We start from the raw sequence: 26,880 nt of genomic DNA on the forward strand, positions 1-26,880 counted from the left end.
GACCTTCTATTATTCAGAACACTCCCTGATTTCCCTGAAAACACCCAATAATTCACTTCATGTGAATTCCATCAATATTGGTTGGGTCGCAGCAGCTGGTTTCTTGCATTCCATTAGGTCTACTCAATCCGTATAAAAACAGGGTTCAATTATATGCTACAGCTATCTGGCCCTCACAGTTGATACACTAAGCACAAAACATACCAGCCATAATTTATTACCAAGGTTTACACCAGCTATTCTCTCTCAGACTACAGAGCTATCTACCCTGCTGTTCATGCAAACTTGCATAAGACTCTATGACACCATCATGTGCATCTAAAGAAGAATCAAAGAGCTAAAAAGACTAAAATCTAAACATAAGTCTAAATCAAAACAAATTTTGATGACTTACTGGAACACTCAAAGTAATAGATGTATTATTCCATCAATTCCTGATTATAAATGGAAATTTCATACATCCTTCTGGACATGCAAAATGAAGTTCTGGACATGCCTGATTAGCTTTCTGTATTTGCTCATTAATACAATGCATCTAAGAAACAGCAATCACATCAATTAGTTACATTCTGAATAAACAGAATTTGCACTAGAAATTACTTTGTGAGACAGTTTATGAAAGCCTTAGAGATTAAGGGTTTCTTCTACTTATGCTATCCACACACAGCAGACGATCTATACTGATTATTAATATAAACTCAATTGAGTAGAATACTATAATGACGTCATAATATAGCTATTCCTTTGTAGTAAAAAAATCTATTACACTATAATTACTCTAACTTACTGCATTTAAAGAACTCTATCATTCCAAGAAAAAAATATTATTAATATCATTAGTAATAAATTCTTAGGTCAAATTCAGGAATCAGTGATTGTCAACGAAGGGTTTGGTTAACCTTTGACAAAAATGGCTACAGACATATCTCAGATTTAGAGTTCTACGCTTCAAGCAAAAAACATCCACATACATACAGGGAGGCTAATCAAGTACAATTAGTCAAATACAGGAAATTTTAAAAGGGCATTTACAAAGTCATTTTCCCATTCTGCTTGTAAAATATTTGTTTGCAAACCAGCCTGAAATGAATGAATTCTTAATAGGGTACCTACAGAAATTGACAGATGGTTATTATACTTCTGTTATATTGTCATCTGGTTGTATTACACTTTTTTTCAAGTTAAATTCATATAAGTTCACATTCTCTCCCTTTTTCTTAGAATAATTTCTCCATAACATGATTTCTGCCTATGCTAATGGGCATTCCATTTGAGAAGTATTGCTATTCATTGTCTAATCATCTAGAAGCACTTCTTGCATAGAGAGTAAAGACTGATGGGCCAGAAAGTATAAAGACATTAAGGTTTTTCTTTGTTTTTCTTTTGTTGTTTGGGTTTACTTAGGCAGCCATAGCTATCTTACAGTCTGTAAAAACAAACAAAAAAAGTCATTAATGAAATTTTAAAATAAAGTTATTTTTCTCCAAGAATGGAGAAAAAAAAATTTTTTCTACTGCCTTTATTAGAAATAGGATTTTACTCTAAAAGGAAGTTAATAAATAAGTTACAGTATTGTACAGAAATACTTAAAATTCCACTAACAAGCAATGTTTATTTTTATGGAAGTTATTGGTCCAAACAATTCTATAGATGTTGCCCAAGTGACAAAGTGGACAGTGTCCAAAAAATGAGACAAGATCTAGCAGCTCCAAACAAATGAAGGTGACAAAGACGGTGCATCAGCTTTAACTGAGTGCAAAAGGCAAAGCTCAGAGCTGGTTTACCACATTTATTAATTACTAAGTAATCACTAGGAGGAATGGATTTTACTTTTTAGAAGTCAGTTGAGACAGACAGACAGACACACACAAACACGTTTTAGTAACTACTATCTGTAGAAACTTATTGCTGAATCCATAAGAGAAAGCTGATGCAGAGCCAGCCTCCACTACTGTGTCCTTTGCCAGAAGTCAAGAAATGTTTGACACTTAATAGCAATTTGCTCTTTTGAAACCAATACATTTAAACTTGTGCATGCTTCTAGAATGGTTTACCTATTCTGGAAGTATAAGAGGCATTTATGGCTCTTCAAAACTCTAAAAATTCCGTCATAACTATTTGTATTTCAGTCCAGATTGCTGTATTTATGTTAAAAACACAAGCTGAACAAACTGGTGATCAACAGCACCCCCCATACGTATATATTTCATTCAGATTCACAAAAAATCCTTTATTTATAAGCGCCTGAAAAAAATCATTAGGTACTGAAAGTCATAATAGCAGTATATAGAATGGAATTCTTTTTTCAAAGAGGACTCCCAGTGATCAGGAAATTAAATGTTTCTCCTGGAAAACAGCAAAGCACACAGGAAGCAAAAATTAATCTGTAGGCTTAAGCTTCTATACTTTCTCAGAGTTCATTATGAAAGGTTACTCAGGGTTCAATGAATGCCAAGTCATGAAATGACCTCAATTAATAAAAAAAAGAAAATGTTATTCATTGAGCAGATTAATATAAGATTATTACATTCTCTTCTGGTAAGTTCTCTGATCTTTTAGAAGGTGCGAGTCTTTGAAACCCTATATGAACGCGTGCAGGATTTACACTAGAGAGATTGCCACACTTTAGAGTCTCAAAAATGAAAAAAATATAATAAAAGGTCAGAGGATGAATAACAATCAGGATAGGTCTGTCTGCTTAAGGGACTGAATTGCTCAGCTATCTAGAACAAGGATAAAATATGGCCTTAGCTCACCAGTTGGCAATTCAAGAACTCTACTACATAGGCACAAAAATTTCCCAAGTTATCATAAGAGTGAGGATAAAAATTTTGTGAATTAAGATTATCACTGGGTAGGTGATGGAAAAAAAAAAATCTAATACTATTTTTAAGTTGACAGATTTTCTCCACTGACCTGTAGTTAGTGACACTGACATGGATTCATTTCTGGATCTTTTTTCCCTTTGCTTGAGCCCAAAGATTTAACACAAAAGAAATGACAGTACAGATATAGAAGTAAATGCTATTTAATTCAGGGAACGGCAAAAAGGGGTGAAAACTTGAGAAAAAGTAATTCTTACAGCCATTCTAACAGTCTGTATTATTATATTTTGATCTTCAAAAAGTATGCTTATCAAATCGATGCAAACCTTTCTTTACTGAAGAACTAGCTTCTCAATGACAGCTTCATCTATGCATCTTAGGAGACTGTGATACACAAGAATTTGCATTCTTGGATTACATCTAACTACCAAATCCTGGAGCATTAAAACACCTGGGATATAAAGTCATGCTTTCCCAAGTGCAGTGTGGTGGAAGGAAATATAAAATATCCTTCAGTATAATGTTTACAATCCTGTTTCAACATCTTGTTTTCCAGATAACAAGCAGCACAAAAACATTGAAGATGTATATGCCACTAGCTTAAAAAAGCACTTCAAACACATAAGTATTTAGATATTTATGCTTTTTCCACTTAATTCCAATAACAAATTACAAGACAGATGCTCACTCTGGGATAAAAATAAAAGCAAATTAAAAAATGAACTTATTTTTTAGTATTACATATTCTCAAAAATCAGGGTAATTTCTTTCAGTGTTCACATTACCTACTCCATAATCCAGTACTACTCACACTCAGAGATGGATAAGCTTTCTTATCTACAGATAAAATCCTAAACAGTCAAGCAAACCTTTGTATCTCCTTTATGAAGATCACAATCCTGGAATCAGGACTGAACCATTAAGAAAATATCTTAAAATCTTTACTGGCATCAATTCATGAAATAATTCTATTACTCTAAAGTTTCTCTCCCTTTTCTTTCTTTCTTTTTTTTTTTTTTTTTTTTTTTTTGGTGTGAGTAATGCTTAGGTTCTTAAAGATACCACACAGAAACTGAGAAGCATAAAACTAGATTTTTATTTTTTTAGGACCTTTTTTTTTTTTTGTGCCACATTAACAACATGATTTTATGCATGAGGCAATGGTCTAACATAGATCTGATTTACTGCAATAGAATTTGTTTTATTAGTAGTATGTTTTGACAGTTTTAAAATGTTTATATAAGGTCAAAGTAAAATTAACAGGATGTAATCACTATCTCCAACACAGTAAATCTAAGTAAATCCATACTGTTGTTCTGCTCAGAATGGCAAAGGTCATTGCATACAAGTTTAGAAATTCTATTGGGTCACTGCATTGCTTTCTAGCTACAAAAATCAGTTCAGAACCTGTATGATCAAATGCAAAGGATAAGGAGAAAAACCCTTCATGTTTACTCCATGTTTCTCTGGCTGAAAGCCAGCAACAGCAAAGCAACTTAGAATTGCAGGGCTAAATCCCCATTTATCTCACTCTTACAGATCTAAAACTGTTTATTCAGACAAAAGAACCGACACGACTGTATCACGTGCTGTACACTGAGTTAGTAAAAGCTTCAAAACGCCACTTTTTTTTTCCTCTCTAAGAAAAACAACACTAAAGGGTTTCTTAAGCGGAAGCATGGAAATTTATGTTACTGGTAAAACTTGGTGCTTTTGTTCTTGTTCTGTGGGAAGGGATGCTTCTGCTTTATGCTGCACAAAAAGAAATACAATCCAGAAGAGGCATGGTAAAAAAAAAAAACATGTACACAACATGGAGAAAATAGATGAGGATGACAAGTGGTAGATTTAAAACTGCTTTAACGTTTCAGTTCAATAGCCAAAGCAAATACCAACAATTGTGGGAAAGGTTCAATTAAGAAGGAAAGAGAAGCCTGACTTCCTAGCAGTTATACTGCTTACTTTTACAAGCAAAAGTGACACCAATCACAAGTATAAAAAACTAAATAAAGTCAAAGCAAAAAGGTTTAAAAAACTAAGTTAGAAGCCCTTCTGATCCATATCCTTTGATGGTGCTTTCAATGCCATGATTTGTATTGAAGCTGATGTTCAGAGAGAACTGTTAGCATTAAGAGCCTAAGTGGTGACAGAAGATATCCTAAATTTATCAGAAAGCATAGGTCCCATTTTTCTCATTTGTTGTCTACATAAGAATATCTTGAAAGCTTAGGTATTCAAGTTCTTATCACATTTTACTTCTTGCCCTCATATAGATCTGTTATGGTACAAGCTGAATTGTATGCACTTGTATCATCGCAGCCATCTTGATACGTATTTTGAAATTTTCTTCAAAGTTGACTGTGCTTGTTTATGGAAAAGGCTTAAATTCCCTCTAAATACTCATTTCCCATGCCTATTATAAAGATTAGCTATATTTTAAATTGACCATTGAGAGAATATTTACTATTAGTAAGAAGCCATAACTGGTATCTAATATGGTCTTCCCATGTGCAACATGTAGTAAATGCTTCCACAGTTAATTCAGTGCATTCCAGATATATACAGTTCCACAACAGAAAATGGGGAAAATGAAGGTATTCTTGTTCTCCACATACACCATGATCCATTTAAGCCAGTTCACCTCAACTGAACTGTTGGCATACCACGTAAGAGAGAGAAGTAGAAACCATGTGGAACGTGAAAATTGAGAGAATACCCTAAACTGATAGCATTAAGTGCTTTAAAATTAAAGACTCATACCCCTAGATTGGAGATTGTTGAAACGCAGGGTTCTTTGATGCTTACAGCCTTCCTTTGTTCTATTTCTCTGTCTCCATTCTCTTTTAAGCTAGGATAACTAACAAAATTAAAATCCTAAGCTGACTGAAGGGAAAAATAAAGTAATTTTCCTTGACAAGTCGCTTTCACTTTGATTTCAGACATCCAGCTTGCAAACCTCTCTGTTTGCAAAAGCTGAAGAAAAAGAAAACAACAACAAATCCACCACAATTGCTCTGGCTGACTAGAAGTAAGAGCAACTGTAATCACAACAAATTTAAGACAGCCTGGCTAGGAGATCAGCATCTCACATAACTAAATGACTTTGGTTGCCTGTACACAGCTGTTAACATCTCCACAGACACTACTGCTTGCTATCAACAAAACAGAACAACAGAGAATGAACGAATATAATTTACATATTAGACATGGGTCATCATTCACATGATGGTGCTGCAGGTACCAGAACACTAGCAGAAGAATTACAATAATCTTGGAAGATATAAAAAAAAGAAAATCTAATTCCCAAGAACATGATTTTGTCAAGGATCCTCAGACTACAATAGGCTCAGAAAAATCAAGGATGCAATTCTAAAAAGTCATTAGAAATTAAAAAAAAACAAACCAAACAAAAAAAACAATCATTAGATATACCAACATTCAGTGCTTATTAAAGGTTTAAGAACTGCAAAGTCTATGCAAGTGACTTAAAACATTTCCCTCCATGAGGTTTGCCTGCCAGGCTCCAGGCTAAGACGCAGACAGTGCAGCTGCAGGCTGCCCCCCTTCCTTTGCTGATGTCAGAGAACATCCAGGCACTGCTGCAGCCCAGTGTTTTTCCTGTGGGAACTGCTTTTAAGCTATCGCTAACCATTTGGCCCATGCACAAGCTACAACTCGTGCAGTGCACCATGCTGATCCAGGCCTCCACCTGCATTGACACCCAGACTCTCCTAGTGATCTTGCCCATCCTGAGGCTGACTGACCCAGGCTCCCCTCACCAGACCTGCTTTACATACCTCACTTGGGTGCTGCCAGCCACAGCACTGTGTTTAGCTCTGGGCTCACCTTCTCTCTTGGAGCTGCCAGCCCTGACTGCTTTCTTGCAGCCTAGTCTGATGTTTTCTCTCAAGCATTTAAGAGAGAATATAAGTGATTTATTATAGAATAGAATGTAATTTATTAATGGTCTAATTACAACTGAAATAACTCTAAGCCAGCTACCCTGAGAAAATAAATCCAAGAGGAAGTATCGAATAAAACATTTTTAGGTCGATGTGACCTTTGGTGAGGGCAAAGAATTCGTTATGAAAATCAGACTTCATGGTCACACAAAATCAAAACGAACCTGGAAAAGCAGCAGTCATCATTAACATGATTGCTGACTTCACTAAGAAAATTCCTGATCATCTATAACATAATATAACTCCCTGGAAATACATCTACATTGACAAACTTTTAACTTAATTTTGATGGAACGAGAGAACAAACCAAAACAATAAAGCATAAACGGAATAGATTCATTATTACAGGTGGAAATAACGTCTACACACTTCCATGCAGAGATTAAAAATTCAAGGATAAGTATTAGACTAATCTGGGCAGCTTTCTAGGGAAATCAAAGAAGCGCTGCTTTGTTGTTTCCATGGATAAATTGTTCAAGCTTAATCAACTCGTAGAGCATTCTCTAGTTATTCTGTCTAGAGATAGGCCTGCAGTCACTGTTTCAATTATCTTGTTTAAACCCTTTAAAATGGTTCCACTCAAGTCACTGCCACATGCAGTTCTAGCAGCTAGAAGTGAGAAAGTAGTTTCTGTGAGATTGCAGTGCTCAGAATCTCTGTTCCACCACCGTTAAGTTCATTCCAACATTCTGCATTTCTTAACTTTTTTTTTTTTTGTCAGTTCTAATCTCTTCTTACACATTTCTCCAGGACCACATTATCATCTTTTCCACCATTATAAGTTACTTATGCTTGAATGAGTTAACTTCTTTAAGTATTAATTAAATAATTAAAAAAAATAGAGGCAAAAAAAAACTTAGTACTTATTCTGATACAAGCCTTCCAAAAACAGCAATTCTTGGAATCAACAAGTAGTAAAGAAACTCTCGTTTATGATATTAAAGAATTTAACCTTCTAATGCCATTCCATGCTTATCTCTCCTCTGACAAAGCTCTATTCTTTATTCTTCACAGAAGGAATTACACATATCTATAGCCAGAACTATTTGATGGATCTAAGAATTGTCAGATAACTTAAGACCAGGGACTAAAAGAATTGTTGTAAAATACAAGTATTGAGCCAGCTTTCTGAAAAAGCCACATTTCTGGGAAACAACACAGGAAGCTAGCAGGGCTAGTCCATATACCAGCAGGAATCATAAAAAAACAATGCCACTAGAGCCACAGCTGCAACAACTTCTTCAACCAGAATAAATTAGAACTCTAAAATTGCAATCCTGAGCTTTTACAGCACAGGTGAATGTGATCACATTAGCAGCTTTCTGAAGTAGATAATTATCCACACAAAGTTACAACAAAAGAAATCAGTGCTTAAGTAAAAAGACAGTAAAAAAAAAAATGCAACTACTCTGGGGTTGTTCTGTTCTATTGTATAAATACAAGGAAAGGAAAAAAGCATGGAAATATTGAAATGATCAGAGAATAGAATACAACATGAGAAAAGAAAGATGTAAATGAAAGACAGGGAAAACAAGTTTCTGGAGCAAACAAATTGAAAGAGCTTCAATTCTAGCCTTCTCTTAGTAGTAACAGCACCATTGATTCAATTCTACATATTAAAAATAACTCATCTTACACATTCAGACAAAACAAATTCCTGCAGCATCGCTGACCTGGGATGAGGTTATGAATAAACTGGTGACCAATTTCAGTCCTCAAAACTTTCACTGCTAAACACGTATCCTATAACATAGGGATGATCCGCAATCAACTCGATTAACATCATTCCTTACTTAAATTGACTATCACAAGCAGAAATTAAAATACCTGCAGCTCTGGAAGTAATTGTTTTACATAAAACTTAAGCGATTCATGGAGTATATGTTCTTGGGACTAATAAAGAATACTTTCCAGGTACATTCACTACTTGCAACCTCTTGAACTACAGTACAATACATTCAAAGCTCCACACAGGAGAACATCATCTCAACAGGTACAGTTTCTTTAACATATAAAAGACACAGTGGAATTCATTTGTGCAACAGCAAATAGAATTCAACTTTGATTCAGCAAGAAAAAAACCAACAAGCAAAACCCCTTACTAAAGCTGAGCTGGAAAGAACAATTACAAAGACAAAAAATAACATAACAAGTACTTACCCTTCACCTAGTGCCTTCAGCAGTATAAGGGGAATGATTTGCAGATGAGGACCAGGCTCACAACTTCTAACTAGCACCTCCTATTTATCACTGGTGGAGAAAGAATACCAGCCCAATTAAACCCTATTCTGACACAGGTGCATTCTATGTATCGTTCCAACAACAGCTTGTTTTTGTTAACACAAAGAACCTGAGACTACACAGGTGGCCAACAGCACAGCTTCTCACAATTTAATCCTCATCATGGGCCTCCACTATTGAAAAAGCTGGGTAACCATAAAGTAACATAATATTAGAGCTCCAAAACTAGTGCAATAGTGTGTTTATATGATTTTTTTATTTAAAATATGCAATGTGCAAAAGGCCCACTAAACCATACCATATATATTCCCATGAAAACAAACAAAAAAAAAAAATAGGGCTAGTAAAGTACTTCAAAGCCTAGCCCAATTTTTATTTTTCCAGAAATGAAAAACCACTGTGGTGGATTCTAAAAGAGAGGTTTGCATGTTGTTTTCCCCAAACAAAACAGAGGCTGAGGAATAGTAAATTTTTACCACATTTCTCAGGGTTTGTATGTATTCACACAAAAACTATGTGAATGTGTGAAAGCTGAATACTCAAAAGTTTGCCTTCCTAAAAAACAAGATAAATTTACTGTTTCTGAGCTCTTTCTTATCTCTTCACTGCTATGCAGCTACACTCATCATGGTCATATCCTCAAGAATTCTATGAGAAATACTGAATGCAATAGTACTTAATAGTACTAGTTTCATCACGGCCATGTACTTATAAACAGAAAAGCAAAGATGGGTGCACCTTTATCTTGAAAGTTTGGAGCTGAACTTTAAGTAACAATCTAAGAAATGCTTTTGACATTTCTTTCTTAAAAAGGAAAACTTTCCTTTTAACAGAAAGTAGACAAAATTACTTGCTTTAAGTTTTCCCAAAGGTTAATTTTGTTCATTTTTACTTCTGCAAAATTTGACAGTCTAGGGGAAATAATTTGTCAGGTTGTTATAATGTAAGCTGAATTCACTGAAAACACCCAATAAGTAAAACTTTTATGCCAACATGTCAAACTGTGCTATTTTAGAATATTTCTATCAGCACACATGCATAGAACTCTAGTTAGTGGAAAAAAGCTTATTTTGTTGAGATAGGCATGCCTGAACAAAAGCTCTGCCATCCCTCACCAAGCATTTAGCTCATTTTATTTTTACCTTTTTTATAGGAACTAGTGATAGCAGTTCACAGATATAGGTATTTCCTTTTCTGCCTAGCTCACTCATTGTCCTCCTCCTCTGAAAGCATTTAGTGCTCTTAAGGTAATTTACAGTGAGGGGCATTTCCTAGTTATGCGGAAAGTACGTGACTTAGAAGGGCACTTCTAAGGTAGATGGAATTATAGAAGCTCTTATATTGCTCAACTGCTGGGTTCAGATAACGTTCAGAAAGGTTCAGAAGCACGCCACATTGCCATGGAAAACTGTAAACTTGTTATCCAACGCAAGGCTTAATGTGTCATGGTACTTCCTCACCTTGTTGCCAGGCAGCCTCTTCCATTTCTTGTGGCCAGCTTTTTATCTGAGAAATGCATTTTCTCTTCCCCAAAGGAGGGGGAACCAGGGGAAGAATAGGGAGGGTCCTCAGCCAGAGGATACCTCTCTCTATCAAGCTTACTCATAGGCCCTTTTTCACTTTTCTCAGTACTTTATTAACCAATGTTAATTAACCAATGTTAACCAATAAACATTGGTTAATAAAGTATATCTAATATATCCAAAACTGACTCTAATGCCTTCTAAATGTTCTGATGTCTATATATTTGCTTTAAAATATGCATTTAATAATTATGAAATTGTGTATATTTTTCTTAATTTTTTTTTTGTCACATCTGTACCATGCTTTGTAAATTCAAGTGATCTTGTTGCAAGCTTCCATCAATAATAAATGTTAATCAGAAATTGTAATTGTACATCTTATTTGTTGGTACTTTGTCTTCTGTATTTCTTTTCCCTAATAAGTTGCACCTAAAAATATTATTGAATTTCTCTGTTTTTAAATTATGGACATGTAAAAATGAGACATTCAAGTAAGAGGACTTAGAGAACTATTAATATACAAGGGCTGCTCCAAAAGTAATGCCTCCTGTTTGATGATGTTGGCAGTATGGTAGTAGAGCTCAAACCTTCCTACCAACATTCCAGTACATTTTTTGTCATCTGACAGAATGGTGCCAGACGTGGAAGTACATATGAACCAAAGGTGTGACACTGAATTCTTCCATGCAGAAAAAATGGGACCCATTGACATTCATGGACACTTGCTGAATTCTGATGGAGACCAAACAATGGAGCACAGTGAGGCAGTGGGTTGTGCTGTTGTAGTTCCCATGGAAATAAATAGGCTTCATCTTTTGAGCAACCTACTTATTTTAGTTTCTTCCCTTTAGAAACTAGCATACACATGAAAAAACAGCTTACAGGCTATTTTGAAGTGGAACTGGTGATGTTTATAGACTTCCACAGACACAGATGGATGAAAGGTTTTGTGAATAAATATGTAATAAGTGGAAATGGCAATTTAATCTGTATATATATTCTTTGTGGGGAGAAGGGAAGAGATTCGTGAACTTCAGTTTTTCTCCATCCAAATTTGTAACAACTTAAAATTCAAGTAATGGAGGAACCTGATAAAAGCCATCAACATAATGTTAATTCTCAAATATTTATAGCTCCCACTTTTTGTGTCACAGGAGAAGTACACATGGTCTTGTACTCTGGAGAGCACAGATCATAGTGTCAGGAAATCAATAGTCATTCTGTTATAATGTAATAGTCTCAATAAAATATATGCCTTATTAAGGCCAAACATCCACTGTGTGAAACCTTCTAAACTTTTAGAAGAATTATATGAGTAAGAAGTAATGATTTCAGGTGTTTTTTTTTTTTTTTTTTAATCTGCTTCCAGGCAGTCATAATTAGTAAGTAATTCTTAATAGAAAACTATGCCAAAATGATTGCTTGAAACCCTACATAGCTTTTGACTCCAGGCTTTAGTGAGCTTATAAAATGCATCAATTGTTCCAGTAAGTATACTTGTTCCTCTCCTCTTGTAACCATATGCCATAGAGAAATAGAGAAGCTCTTCCCTGCATTTCTCCATGCCTATTAAAGGAGATTTTATTACGTGCATATTAATTAGAAACAGTAACTCTAACTGACTTCCATTTGCCACAGCTGCCTCCCATCTACTTCACATTAAGTCATAATTATCCTTCTTGTCTGCCTTTAGGAATCCTCCATGAACCACACCTATAGAACTAAATACTGATCGAGGAAGATACAACATAACTGTTCTAGTAGTAGTCAATGAATCTAAGACAGTACATTGCATTTTGTATTATTCTTTGCATTCCATTTCTGAAATGAGTACGTGTGATAATTTTTGCTCTTGCTTTTGTCAGCTCCAAACAACTTTAACAGGAATGGTGTACTTGTGGAATTGCATTCAGCAACACACTGAAATGCCTGGACTTTCCAGTGGTTTGCATCCAGAAGATTAAATAACAAATTAAGTAAAATAACAAAGTGCCTCAATATTTAAAGAAAGCAGATTGTTATGCTGATGTGTGAACTCACTATAGTCCATAGAGCAAATTAAGATAGATTTTATTTCTTGAAATTATAGCAGATGAAGCATCCAGCTTCAGTTCTTATAGCAAGTGCAGTATCTTACCAGCTCTGACTCATGCTACAAGGGCAGTGCATTGGTTACTCCTTGTTTCTACCCGCACATAAACTTAGGAAAGAAGTATTTCAAAGTATTTCACGTTGTTTCATGTTTGTGAATCTAATAAATTATATACCTTACGACAATCTGTATATTCTGATAATTTTAATGTAACAATGCTCACAGAAATAAGGTCTAAGGTGTTTATAGCAAAAGATGCTGTGGTTTTTCAGACATAAAACTGAAATTTAGTGCGACATTTACGTACTTCATTGTGGTAGTTGCATTTCATTGTTTGTGAGGACTGTGAAGAAGCAGTTTCATATTCAAAGCTCTGTTTATAAATTCTGCAGTTTGTTATGAAAATCCATCTCTGTTGTTGAGCAGAGTACCACATCCTGGGAGGAGGCTTTTTCTGCCTCTTTATTTAAATATACTTATTTAATTATTAAAAATATAATTAGGATCTGACTACAGTACAATTTAGTATAGCTTATACTCTAAACTGGGTATGATTTAAAATATATTGATGACAGTTTTTAGTCCGAAGTATAAAGAAAAATTTCAGTGCTGAAAATGGCAAGAGCAGAAATGTGTTTATGTATACTTGAAAAGAAAGGAGTGGGAAAAGAAAGGAGTAGGAAAAGAAAAGAATAGGAAAACATTGCTACCTCATTTACTTTTAACTGTTTAGTTGCTACATATACCCAAAAAAGCATACACTTTCCCTCTGGTACAAATGTAAATGTCTGTTACTGGTGATGGAGAACAAGGCAATCTATATATGTTCCCAGTATGTGTAGGATAATAGAAATACTGTTTCAAACCAGATGCACTACATAGATCTTCAGTTGGCACAACAGTCAAATGTACAGGAGTGAAGGATATTGTAATCATTCACATCAGTCTTCATTCCTGTTCATCTAGGACCATTATCATTAGCTTTTTGTATATTAAACTGATTGCTCTTCAAAGCTGAAGCATCTTCGATGGCATACTTTTCTGATTATCTAAAGAAAACTGTTATATTTGCAGTCCCTAGATATAGTCTCTAAAATGAAATAGCACAGTGTCAAATAGGCATAAAAATAAACTCTGCTGTAATCTTCTGAATACAGTTCCAAGTTGGTCTGCAGCATATGCTTTCAGAAATTATCTGTTGTTAGTTCTTTTAGATTATTCTTACTAAATGAAACTAGGAAAATTGGAAGCGTTGGTGTATTTACGTGAAAATCCAAGGGTCTGAGCGGCTATAAATCACAGGTCTCCTAATGATGACCAGCTATGGGCAAAGCATTTATATGCTTAACCTCAATTTGACTTGCTATACTGACAGCAGTGTGAAAATACATGATATATGAGGTAAAGAAAATTTAATCCATTAGACAAAAAATACTAAATGAAGCAGATCACTCTGTGAGCTAAATTACAAAAGGCTCTTTCCCACTAGATTTTCATCCCTGTCTGCATGGAACCTTTCTCACTAGCAGCTATCTCCACCCAAATATCAAAACAGAATCACGTTAGTCTATTTCTTTACATAAGCTTCTAATAGATAATCAGATGCTTTACACTTGCTTCTGCATAAGGCTAAATTTCACCCAGAATGTAAATCAAATTTCATACGACAGTTTGTTTCAGGCTGTTACCTAATAATTTCTGCTGCTGTCAGAAAGCCTGTGGAGCAAGCAGATTTCATCAGGAGGATAACCTAAATTATTTCTTCAGGAGGGTAACCTAAATTATTTCTTCAGGCCCTTCCAAACCTATTTTTCTACACTCCTACAAGTTTGGAAAGAATTTTCCTTCTGTAGCTGGAAACTGAACCAGTGCATTGCTTCATTACTTTAGTAGCAAAAATGGAGCCTGAATACCAGACCATCAAAGCTGACCATTAAACTCTATGACATACAACAGAGGAAATGTTCCATCCAACTCCCATGTGTTTAAGCTGGAATTCTTGAAAATCCTGGCATTGTTTTCTTTTACAGACAAGTCAGTTAGTACTAGGAAACCACAAAAGCCCAAAGAACCACACAGTAATATGATCTGCAGTATATTTTTCACACTACACAGCGAGTAAAGAGAACAAGCAGGACACGTGGATGTTCTTTTGTGTAAGTCCTTAGGCACACACAGAGAGTGGAACTGAGCTTGCAGATTGGATACCCGGGTTACTCAAGCAAGGTCTAGAATACTAATTTTATTATTTTGGAGTGCTTTCGTGCTCTTAGTCAGTATGCTTTCCTTCTGCATAATTGAAATCCATATTAATGCAAAGTTCATCTTCTCTACTCTTGATCTTTCATGGAACCACAGCTACGAGAAGCATCACTGCTCATTCTTTCAGAATAGCACCATCCAGACATTCAAACTTCAAACACAGAGGCAGAATGCTCACCTTAGTTTGAGAGATAGTGCTAATTACTCCTATTGCAGTGCTATGACAACACAATTGTATCATTTCCATTACTCAAGATAGTTATTTCAAATGACTCTATTCATTTACACAAGAAAATTTAGCAGTGCTACCTGGGGATCTCAGGATGGTTCTGTACTGCATTAGATATATGGTTAATAGTCTAGCTCCTCATAAGGCATGGTCATATTCACTACACTGTAAAACTGAAACCACAGACAACATTAACTAAAATATTACAGCACTTAGTTTAAGTTGTTATGAGTGAAGACAGATACCCTAGGAAGAGATAACAGGATGGAGCCATTCAGAAAATACACTGTTGTTCTGAATATGATAACGGTAGCCATTCTGATACATTTCTACAAACTAAACTGGAACCCAGTAAATACAGAAAATCCACAGTACTATACATGATAGATAGGTTTCTACAAAAGCATTAAAAATTCCTTCATCAACAGAAGATAAACAGTCATTCATGAGAGACTGACATTATAATATCAAAGCAAACATCACTCACCATAGCCCTCAGTTAGCCAGACTTTGTTCATTTGGTACCCAGTACAGTATGTTTACGGTTAGAGCTGAGCATGGTCTAACCTCTGCCTCTCAGGCTCTGAAAAACAAATAAACAAACAAACAAATGAATGAATAAATAAACTGTCTTTAGGCAAAGTAAAATTCAGAAAAGTTTCTAAAGAAAATCTAGAAAATAATTTTGATCTAACTAGGCCTCCTATAACTGCTACCAAAGCCATATGAAGTTCAAAATTCCAAGAGCAAAGAGAGAAAATGTTAATGAAAGAAAAAGAAAATTACAGGACTTCATAATAACCCATATACCTCTGGCATAACATATAACATCCATCTTTGTTTTCCAAGAATTCATAATGCAATACTAAAACTATTGAGTTGTGGATAGATCGATACAGCTCTGCCAGGTTTTATTACACTGTATAGACACAATGAAGAATATCACAACCCGGTGTGATATTACTTCATTATGCCCCTCTATGTAATGTAGACAGCTCTAATAAGTAAACCAGCCCATCCCAACTGGCATACTTCAAAAATTCTAAATCACAATTTTTTGCTTTTGTGTTATTGTTAAATGTATAGAGTCTTTTTACAAAACTGTTGCAAGACACAAAAAGCTTCTTCCCAGAAAGGAAACTGTATAGTCAGAACATTTCATTGCTTTTAGAAAGAAGTTAGTTATGAATAATATGATGAGGACTTTCAGAACATACTGCATCAATCAAGTTCTGCATGAGTAATTATAACAATGTTTTATAACATCATTAATTTTGTCTGCACAACATAATTCAATTTTCTGAAATACAACACTTCTTCCCCACAGGACAAAAACCCTCGATATAAGTTCTTGGTAAACTACTGTAACTCTGAAAAGAACATCCAAGACGTAAATATTTGTCTTCTGGACTAGGACTTGAGGTCACAGAAGGTATTGTCAGCAAAACTGGCTGATCTCCTACTGTGGCAAAGAAAGACTTTACAAACATGTAGAAGCTGTTAGGTGTAGTGAGGCTTATGTCTGTAAGTATTAAAATCATTTTTCCTTCTGGTGGGAAGCCAGCTTACTTCTTTGTCTTTATTGCTGCTCAGATGGGAATGAATCTATTTCTTATGGCTATATCTTCAGATATCAAGTTAATTTTTTATTTGTAATGTACATATCATAATGAACTAATAATTCCTCTGTGGAACTCAACAGCCAGTGAATAGTTTAACTGTTACAAAAAATAATATTAATTATAAGTAAAGCTAAACTTCAAAAGGCACAAAGCTCACAGGTCTCACAGACCAATACTAGATTCAGAAATGATTACAGCGGTTCATATAGCAATGATCAGTCCCAAATTTCATAGTAATACTGTGAAGAAAATGATAAGCTTAAAGAAAGGTCAGAGGTTGCACAGACAAGACGTATACAATAATGCAGAAAAAAAATCAGGAAGAGAGTTAGAAATGAGATAGGGACTAGTTACTTGAACTAATGACAAGCCAGACATGGTATCAGAAACGTGAGACTGATATCAGGAACAGTATCTCCCTAGGAGGCTGTAAGCAAGACATTGAAGTCCTCAATTTTTTGAAATAAGTTTGCTTTTGCTTATTTTCTGTGCGTCTGCATAACCACACAAGAAGTGTGGTCAGGTTGACTAATAGGCGTTCAAGATACTTGTGAAATTAAATTCCTTTTTAATGAGAAGTCATATTATTAAGTTTTCTGTAAATCTGTAGTTAAACCAGCTCTGTTTTAATAATTCCACTGGAGATAACAAAAAACATTTTATAAAACAAGAAACTTTTTTTGTTATTATTCTCAGGGAGCTGATACTAAATTGAGTGAAATATATAAGATGGTAAAAAACAGACTTAGAATGACAAGGCATTCCATTTAGATATAACATTCATACTCTTGAAAGAAAATAAAATAATATACAGGATTATTCAGGATTCCTCAAGTATTTATTATTTATTTCTATTCCATCTGATCCATTCACATGCATCCTTGCTTCTCCCCTCTTACTGCAATACAACCAGAAGATACAGCTGGCCACCAAAATTACATGCTAAGGAAAATGCACTTCTACATATTACAGCCTTGTCACTTCTTATGTGTGCTATATCTGAGCATGTATAGATCTGGTATATTCAAAACACATAGATGTATTTGTATCAACTACAGTCACCAGCTTTCAGTTCTAATACTTCTTAGCATTAGTTTCCAAACACAATTTCCTAATTAAAAAGGAAATAAGACTTTAACAAGATTCATTTCTCTTCTTTATACTTGTTACTTAAATTTTGACAAAGTGCCACAGTAAACTTTAGCGTGAAAATTTATAAACAGAAATGCCAAACCATGGATGATCTAAACTTCACTTTGTAAGCATCTTTTGCATTACTTTGATTGCAGTTGCCTATTAAGCACCTTCCAAGTGAGATATATTTGTCCATGTTCTACAACTATTACTATAATAATCATTCTAGTTGATCTATTGGACCGAGACAACCACTGAACTTCCTCTCTGGGCCCTGCCCAGGCCAATTAACAGCTGGTTTCCTGCAAGAAGGACTGCCAGACAGACATTCTAGGCAAACAGACATGTGTTCATTCAAGGTATCCTCCCAGCACAGTGACACAGTCTTCAGATCTAATGATACTAAGCCTCACTTCTGCATTCTATCTAAAATAATAGAAAGGAAAAGATGAATCAAACTGTAAAAAATGGGAAAATAAAGGCCAGCAACTTAGCTTACCATGATATTTATTCTTTCCTAGGTTACTTGAATAACAGTTTGACAGTTAAAATTGCATATAATTGTGTTTATATGTATAAAATTGCCAGAAAAAAATACCTTGACATTCCCAGTCTGCCTTATTTCTTACTTAGTTTATGGAAAACACTTCTATTTTTTGTCTCCATATCAATTCATTTTGCTTTTAACTACAAGGTGATTACATTATTTCCAGCCTTAAGTGTGCAAGAGAAGACAGTTTTGAAAGTAGAAAATCCTTATGCTGAGAAAATTAAACAAATGACATTTTATTTACAAAAACTAATGTTTTTTCTGTCCCTGTTTATAGTTTCTCTGGCTCTACTGGCAAGTTGCTCCATATGAATCGTAACTCAGTTTTGCAGGTAATCTACGAAGAAAGATTACACCAATAAATCCATCCACTATACACTGAAAAAAGTTGGGGTTTGAATAAAATGTATCCATAATGCCAAAGGAACAACTTTAATCTTTTCTGAACTAGGTAGTTTTTAATCACTTTTAACAACAAGTAATAAAAAGGTACTAATTCCACCCACTTGCAGAGTGAATTGCAGGAGTAGGTCACAATGTCCCATCTCCAAACAAGTATTAATGCTACCTTAGTAGTTTTAATTCACTGTCCTTCACACTAGAATATTTCATTATTAGTATATTTCATTCACCAGATTAGTTAGTGATGGAATAACTAATAGCAGCAGAGAGTCTAAGAGATTGAATAGAATTCAAAACAGGACAATTGTGCCTAAATCAGAAAGTAATCACAAGCAGAATTGCTAGTAATTTCTTAGACTAGTAGGTTTATAGAAATCTCTACCTAATAACATGGAGAAAAGAAGCCACTTCAAGCAGCACAGTTAAATGTACAATTTTATCCTTCAAACCTGTAATCCTTTCAATTTCAGTTCATCCTGAAGCAGGTCTCCTGATGAGATTTTTCCTACCAGTAGAAGTCCCTCACATCAAAATAAAGTAGCTTCTTTCCTGTCACTCACTGTCCCATTCCTGCAGGGTTAGGAGATTTTACATTCCGGGGCATAGCTTTAATTAATATCCTTTTAGAACATAGCTCTGCAGCATCTTCACAAAACTGAGCGGGGTTTGATCAGATATGATTAATTTTAAAGAAGTGTTTCCCTTTCAGAAGGGAAGCATATAAAAAACATTCTCAAACAATTGCAAATTATGTGAACCTGTGATTATTAAAATCTTAAAATGTCTTATTAAAATGAAAGTTTTGGTTTTTTGACATTCATACAAACCTTTAGTCACATGCTTTGACAGAAGGAACCAAAGGCTGGCACTTAAGTATTTGAACTTAAACAAAAATACAATTTGGAACCATACATCTGATTTAAAAAATACAGATAATAGAGATGTATTTTTAAGTATTTGTTCTATCTTTTGACTTCAATATTTGTGCCTAAACCTGCCTTCCATGACTTCATAACTATGTCTTTCCTGTATAAATAATTAACAGATCTCCTTTTAAATTATTTAATGTTAAATGGAAGGAAATTCTCTCTCTTCTCTGGTTTACATTTTTCTGAATTTCAGTTGTTTGTTAAAGCAGTCACTACTTCAGTTGAGGAACAGGTCAAGCCAAACATTACTGAACATCTACTGCAACAGACTGATTTTTGATGACTTGATTCTCTGGATAGTTGGTCAAATTAATATCACTAACATCTTCCTTTATTTATATATTCCCCCCCCCCCCCCCCCCAAGTTAGATATACAATCATAATTTATTCATGGCTTACTCAAAAGATCTCTCACATTACAAGGTATTTGCTTTTGAATTTTGTATGTATAAAAATCACAAACCAAGCAAAAGTAAGCCAACTTTGCTTGTGGTTGCAAATGTGAAGTTGCATTATTTAGTTAGGAAATTGAACCAGAAAGAGACTGTGTGACTTGATATCTTGTGCAATAAGTGGTACAAGTGGTACACCCTGTGGGTTTTTTGCATGTAAAGATTCACCTCAGCTGTGTTAAGCTTCAACATAAAAGTAGTTTGAAAATGCTGAAGTTACAGCAAACAGCATATACGAGGTCTGTATCATTAGTCCTGGGGATAAAATCTGCTTTGGAAAGAAAAAAATACTGTAACAAAAATGACAGACAGTATCAAGACAAAATGATTCTTCAAAAGAAAATTAAAAAATATCTGATTCTATTAACTGTTAGGAATAATCTTCAATGCAGTAAAAAAAAAAAAAAAAAGAGAAGCCAGAGGAAAATTACTGATATAAGAGCAAAATGAAGATGGCTGCCATTTTATGCCAAAGATAATTTTTCATTAATTGGCTTTAACAAGGAATAGAGATCTATAAAGCTAAATAACACTACAGAGTTCAGTAGAAATGCCATTTAAAGTTGGCTGTTTTGATTTAAATATATCATAGAAACACAGAACGGCTTGGGTTGGAAGGGACCTTAAAGATCACACAATTCCAATCCCCAGCCTTGGGCATGATTGCTATCTTTTCTTTGTTGGAAGCCCTAGGCCTGAATGAAGTACTTCAAGTACTCATGAAGACAGAGCAAATGGGAATGCTCATTTTCCTCTCCCTGCTGGCCACCCCTCTTTTGTTGCAGCCCAGGATACTGTTGGCCTTAAAGGTTGCAAGCACAATTCTGGCTCATGTTCAAGATTTTCATCCCCAGGGACCCACAAGTCCTTCTCTGCAGGGCTGCCCTCAAGGAGTTCTTCTTCCAGTCTGTACATATATCTGGGATTGCCCTGACACAAGTGCAGCATCTTGCATTTGGCCTTGTTGAATCTCATTACGTTCATGTGGGCCCACTACTCAAGCCTGTTCAAGGCCCTTTGATTGGCATGCTCTCCTTCTGTTCTATCAGCTGCATCAGTCAGCTTGACATCATCTCCAAACTTGGTAGGGGCGCACTCCATTCCAATATCACTGATAAAGATGCTAAAAAGCACATATAATCTTGGTATCCTTAGTGATCACATTTAATTTTTATTTTAGAACACAAATTTTCCTCAAAAAAGGAGAGGGAGAATGTGGGAAAACTATGGAACTTCAGTGGTACCAAATCATTTCAATAACCAGCACAAATACGCTGCAATAATTTTAACCACAAAACAAGCAGAGTAATACCTGAGGAAGATCATAACCTCTACTATCTGCAATTGCTTCAGATACAGCTGCAGGTACTTTCTTCAGGTCACTGAAAGTCAGTTCTCAGCATATTCCTATCTCTGCCTTTAAGTCCCATCAGGAGTATTCTTACTGTTCTTTTATTCTCTCAGCAGAGTGCAAAGAAAAGGCCTATGTTCTTGTCTCACTACTGTAAATCAGCTACTTGTTGTCAGCCCTCATTAAGGTCTTAGTGAAAATTTTAAAAAGTGGCAGATCTGCACAAAAAATATTTACTGTACTTCTAACATGCTGAAAATTGCATTTTACTGAACAACAGTTCCAGAACATGGAGAATCAACTGCACTGTTTTTAATCTCTAATTTAAAAAATAAATTTATCTCAAGGAGACAGAATCCAAAGGTAAGCATGATGATACGCAACAATGATTTTTCTGTGTTATTGTTCATTTGGTACAAATATTTCAAGATTTTAATAAGTGCAGCCCAAAACCACCGCAAAGATTTCCAGCACTAACTTTAGACAAGATCTCTTGACTTCAGCACTTAAAAGTTGTTTTTGTCTGAGACACTCCAGATGTGCATTTGTCTGCAGGGAAGAAAAGAGGGGCAAATGCAATCTATGCCTGTTTTTGATCCTGGAAATTCGCAATACAAAAGAATATGAAAAAAAAAAAAACAGCGCATGTGTGTGGGTTGTTTCAAAATGTGATTAACCAATCTTGAATCTCATGTGTATATTCAAGTTCCTTTGAAAAATTAACCATAGTTTTAGCAGATAATGTTAAAGTAACTAATAATGAAAACTACATTTTTGTTCTGTTCATCAATCTCATAAATTAGAACAGAGAAGTAAATTATTCCCTATGTATTATCTTAGAACTACAGTTGATAGCTACTGTTAACTTTGTATGATAAGCATTACTTTAATATAAATTATTATTGGCTCGCTGGAAAAGCCACAGTTTATATTTGCTCCCTAGCTTAAGAGAAAACAGTACAGAGGCAGAGGAAAAAAATGGGTGCAATCTTAAATTCATTAAATATTACAGATACTCTCTCCCTTATGGTATTCCAGAAACACATTTTTATTGGGCACTACAGGGAAATTAAAGGGACATTCTGAGGTACGTAGTGATACTAACATAGGAACTTTACATTGGTATATAATTAATTGGTACACTGGTATTACATTGGCAATAAATTAGTTATTACAGTTATGTAGTTATCACTCATAGCTGATAGAATCATTTATAGACATGTCAAGCAATTTGAAATATATATGAAATGTGCATGAAGAAATAATGAAAATTGGCAGTTTAGAAATTACTTTCTGTCATGTGTTGGCAATCAATAGCTTGTTCTTAAAAACTGCTTGAACCTCTTATGAAGTATAATGTAATAACTTTAAGTGAAAGACACCCAAAATCATGCAGTCCAGCTGGCTTCCTTCCATATTTCTGACTTTACCCCAGGGACTATAAGGAACAGCTGCTTGAGCAATGAAAGCTCTGCCAACGGCCAAAAGCTTCCAACAGTCAAAAGCCTCCTCATCTCTATTCTATCCTGACATAAACAGTTGTTGGCAGCTGTATTTGATAGGGGGAGAAGAAAGAAGCAAGAAAGTCACTGAAAGAAGCAGGTGCTAACGTAACAGTGTAATGCTGATTCCTGCTTCAGAAGAATGTGCAGAGGAAAGAAAATGTGTCCCTTCCAGTGAGATGGAAGCAATATCTAGGTTAACCATTGACTGTGTGAGATTCAATCATCTTCATGTAAATGGTTTCAGGGCTTAATCATATTCATGTTTAGTCTGAAAAGAATTCTTTGAAGTGTCTCTCATGGCTACAATCCAGATTCCATTTTTGTGCCACGCACTGTGTCAGGCATCACAGCCTTGTAGAAAAATGAGCACCAGTGAGAACACCAACCTTAGAAAATTATTCCATAATACTCCTTATTCCAAATTTGCAGGACTAAGACTAATCTCAATCTAAGAAAAGAATATTCATATTTCTCTCATCTGCTAAATAAATTCATCAGAAATTTACAGTACACTTTCTCTTTTCAGAGGTGTTATCAATCTGCTTAAATTTCCACTGTATGTGAAACAGAGGGCTCTAAAATCCAAAAAGCACAACTGTACTAATCAAGATACAATTAATATTCACTTGCTTTGCATCCAAGTATCAGTATACTAAAACAGTGTAAGCAGTACATAAGTATTTTTCAATACTGTTTATGGCATAACTGCACACAATGTACAAATATTTTATAGAATCACAGACTTGCATGTGTTGGAAGGGTCCTCTGGAGAACATCTAGCACAACCCCTCTGCTAAAACAGGTTCCCTGGAGTAGGTTGGAAATATATAGCTTGATATCAATACGAGTGTTGCAACAGAAAAGGCAAGAACAGATGAATCTGGGTACATGTAAGGGGCATTCAAATAATTGATGCTGTCAGACAAGATAAGAATGAGAGACTATAAATAGAACAACCACTCTGCTACAGAAGAGGAGGGAGCAGTAAAGCCAAAAAGAAGATAAAAAGCATAGAGGTATCCTTTTTGAGAGGGAGGGATCAATGGCGTAAGAACATCAAATGTAGTTAAGGAAAATCAGAGAACACAGAAGTCAAGCCCACCTTGGTTCTAACTTTTGTCAGAGATATCAAAAGCAATCACCCTAATCTCAGAGACGAAGAACCATCAAGGATTTCACCATCAGTCCAAAATCTATGGCATTATCACCATCAGACCAAAATATAGCATTGTGTCCTTAGTGCTGATGTGTTATAAAGTAACCATTTTATTTAAGAATATGAAAGGACTTAAAATGTTCAAGAAGTTTGTTGTTAACGAGTAAAGTAGCTAAGGTCAATCTTCTTAACAGTCATATTGCAGCAATTTGTAATTCCATATATGCATTCAGCTGCAGCAGCACTATAATAGAGATACATTAAGAGAAATTATAGAACATACAGACTAGACCTTAGTAAGCCACTTAAGAGAATAGCAAAATGCAAATAGCCTTACTATTCCCACTAAATGCTTACATCTCTCATTTGTAAGTCCTACATTTACTAGGGAAATTGAACATAGGCACTTAATCACACACACACACACACAAAAAAAAAAGAATTGGAAGAAGGGCTGAACTGAGTCTCTAACTATGGTCTGAAATGCTTTTCAATCTGCAGTAGCTGCAAAATTACCAAAATGACAACAGTATGTTTTTGTGAGAAAGTTGAAAGGGAAGTTTTGTTGTAAGAACTTAGGGCAGAGACATTAAAGATCTTATTTTGATTTCCATTTCTTGCTTCTTTGCTTTTTTTGGAAATTCTCCCAGGACATTTCGGGTTGGTCTCTTTACACTTCCTCAATTGGTCTGTGGGGATTTCTAAAATCCAGGCTACAAATGAAGACATGTATTTTATGAGCACATCTAACACTGGGCAGTAGTAATTTAAAGGAAAATTTGATGTGCTTGTATTAGTCAGAATCACACAATTTACAGAGGCAGGCATAGCAGTTTTGGTGGGCTGAAAAACAATAAAACCTCTGCAGAAACTACATAGACAGTTCTCGCCACTTTTCATGTCTTTTATGCAGAGGTCTGACTTTGTAATTTGAAGACTAAGCAGCAAACCTACTAACTTTGCTCATTCTTATTTCCCAAAGCTGCATTTAAACAGAGAATGCTAAACTGGTAAGAAACCTAACAGAGTCACACAGCTTATCTATGGCTGGCGATGAGAAAATCTGTACGTGGCTAGACTTTAAAAGAAGAAATTAGTTTCAACAGCATGCAAAAGCTTAAAAATCTTCTGTATTCTGTTCCAGAAACAAATGGGCTAACAGGCAATCTAGGGCTCAAGAAGTCTCCTCCTCTTCTGCTGTACTTCTACAGCATTCTTTAATTTGCCATCTTGGCCACTTAATTCATTCCTTATCTGTTCAGATGCCAGTTATCCTTTCTCTTACACACAGATTACAAACTCTTCACAGAATATGCGTCACATGTGGCACGAGAATAGAGACCCTAGATGCTCCATTAATACTATGAAATGCCACTGGCAGCAGTTAAGCTGTGTCTCATTAATGAACCCAATATATATATCAGTTTGACAGAATACAAACTGAAGATTATGGCCCATTTTCAGTTTATTACTTTGGGCTTTGATACAAAAGCTGTGATGAGTTCCATGTTTTAATGTAGCAAAACAATTACATACAAGCCTATAGCAGCTTTACTTTTTCTGAAAATCCATTTACAGACTTAGTAGCCATATCGTATTTTGTGGTTCTTAATAAAAAAATACTTCTTTCAGTTGCATCTTTTAGCCAGATTTACAGACTAGCATGAAGTATCCTACAAATGGAGCTTTAGACAGGAAGGAAAAGCTCTTTCCTTTCTCTGTGTGGTAATTAAAACTTTGTCTTCAAAGCCAGCCCAGTTTTTTCAACTTGTTTTGAACTGTGCCTAGCATAACAAGCATCACAGTCTCCAGTTAAAGTACCTATGCTTCATCGCAAAAGGAACTAATACATATAAAATACATTTAATAGATATTAGTTTGTCAAATAGCTTAGGATAATATTTCTGTTCCCATAAGAAGGAGGCTCGAAAGGAAGTTATTCTGGCTGTAAACAGGAGTTTATCATATCCCACTTCCTTCTGAATTGTGTAGTGATTTTCCTTTGTATGGCTACTTGATTTATGGCAAAGTTCAGCAGCTAACAAGACTGGGAGCATCAGAGGCTTCTCTCCAAGATTTTAACTCATTTTCACTTTGGCCAACAGCATCCATGTAGCAAACATTTGCAAAGAAAATAAATCAAACTCTTCTACAGATAAAATTAAGGTAATCACAGCACTCAAGCCTGTCATGAGGAAGACATTCACTTCCCACATTCTGAGGGTGTGCCTTTGCAGTGAACAGGAACAAACTACAATAGCAGCACATCTAGTCCTTTTCTCACTCAAATTCTATGGTAGAAAGGAAGATATGGCTTATACCAGTGTATCTAACATCTGAACTTTAAACTCACACCAACATTAAGACATCTCTAACTCCATCATCTGTATTTTTGTCAGATAAAAAGCACAGATGGTGATACTTGATACAAAATATTCAGCTAACTTAGCAAAGAGTTGGATATATGTTTTGTAACAAGGCATCTGATGGAGCTGATCCATACAATTTCCCGTGCGAACAGAGAAACTGTGAATGCTCCATCCCTGGAGGTGTTCAAGGCCAGGTTGGATGGTGCTCTGGGCAACCTGATCTGGCAGGTGGCAACCCTGCCCACAGCAGGAGGAGTGGAACTTTATGGGCCTTAA

General features: G+C 35.2%; 1 protein-coding gene across 26 annotated transcripts in view; it reads right to left on the reverse strand.

The window, feature by feature from the left end:
• LOC116235940 (uncharacterized) overlaps nt 1-26,880 on the reverse strand; it is a 182,053-nt gene that overhangs the window by 145,090 nt on the left and 10,083 nt on the right. For 23 of the 26 annotated variants that reach the window (XR_004168450.2, XR_016468394.1, XR_016468395.1 and 20 more), the window contains 2 exons: nt 15,622-15,717; nt 8,948-9,037 (listed from right to left, as the gene is read on the reverse strand). The gene's annotated coding sequence lies outside the window, so the exon portion shown is untranslated. The remainder of the gene's footprint in view (nt 1-8,947; nt 9,038-15,621; nt 15,718-26,880) is intronic. The other 3 variants (XM_090144391.1, XM_090144385.1, XM_090144389.1) reach the window with 1 other exon arrangement.

The sequence above is a fragment of the Phasianus colchicus genome, chromosome 7, assembly GCF_987193195.1.
Source record: "Phasianus colchicus chromosome 7, bPhaCol1.hap1.1, whole genome shotgun sequence".
Lineage (NCBI taxonomy): Eukaryota > Metazoa > Chordata > Aves > Galliformes > Phasianidae > Phasianus > Phasianus colchicus.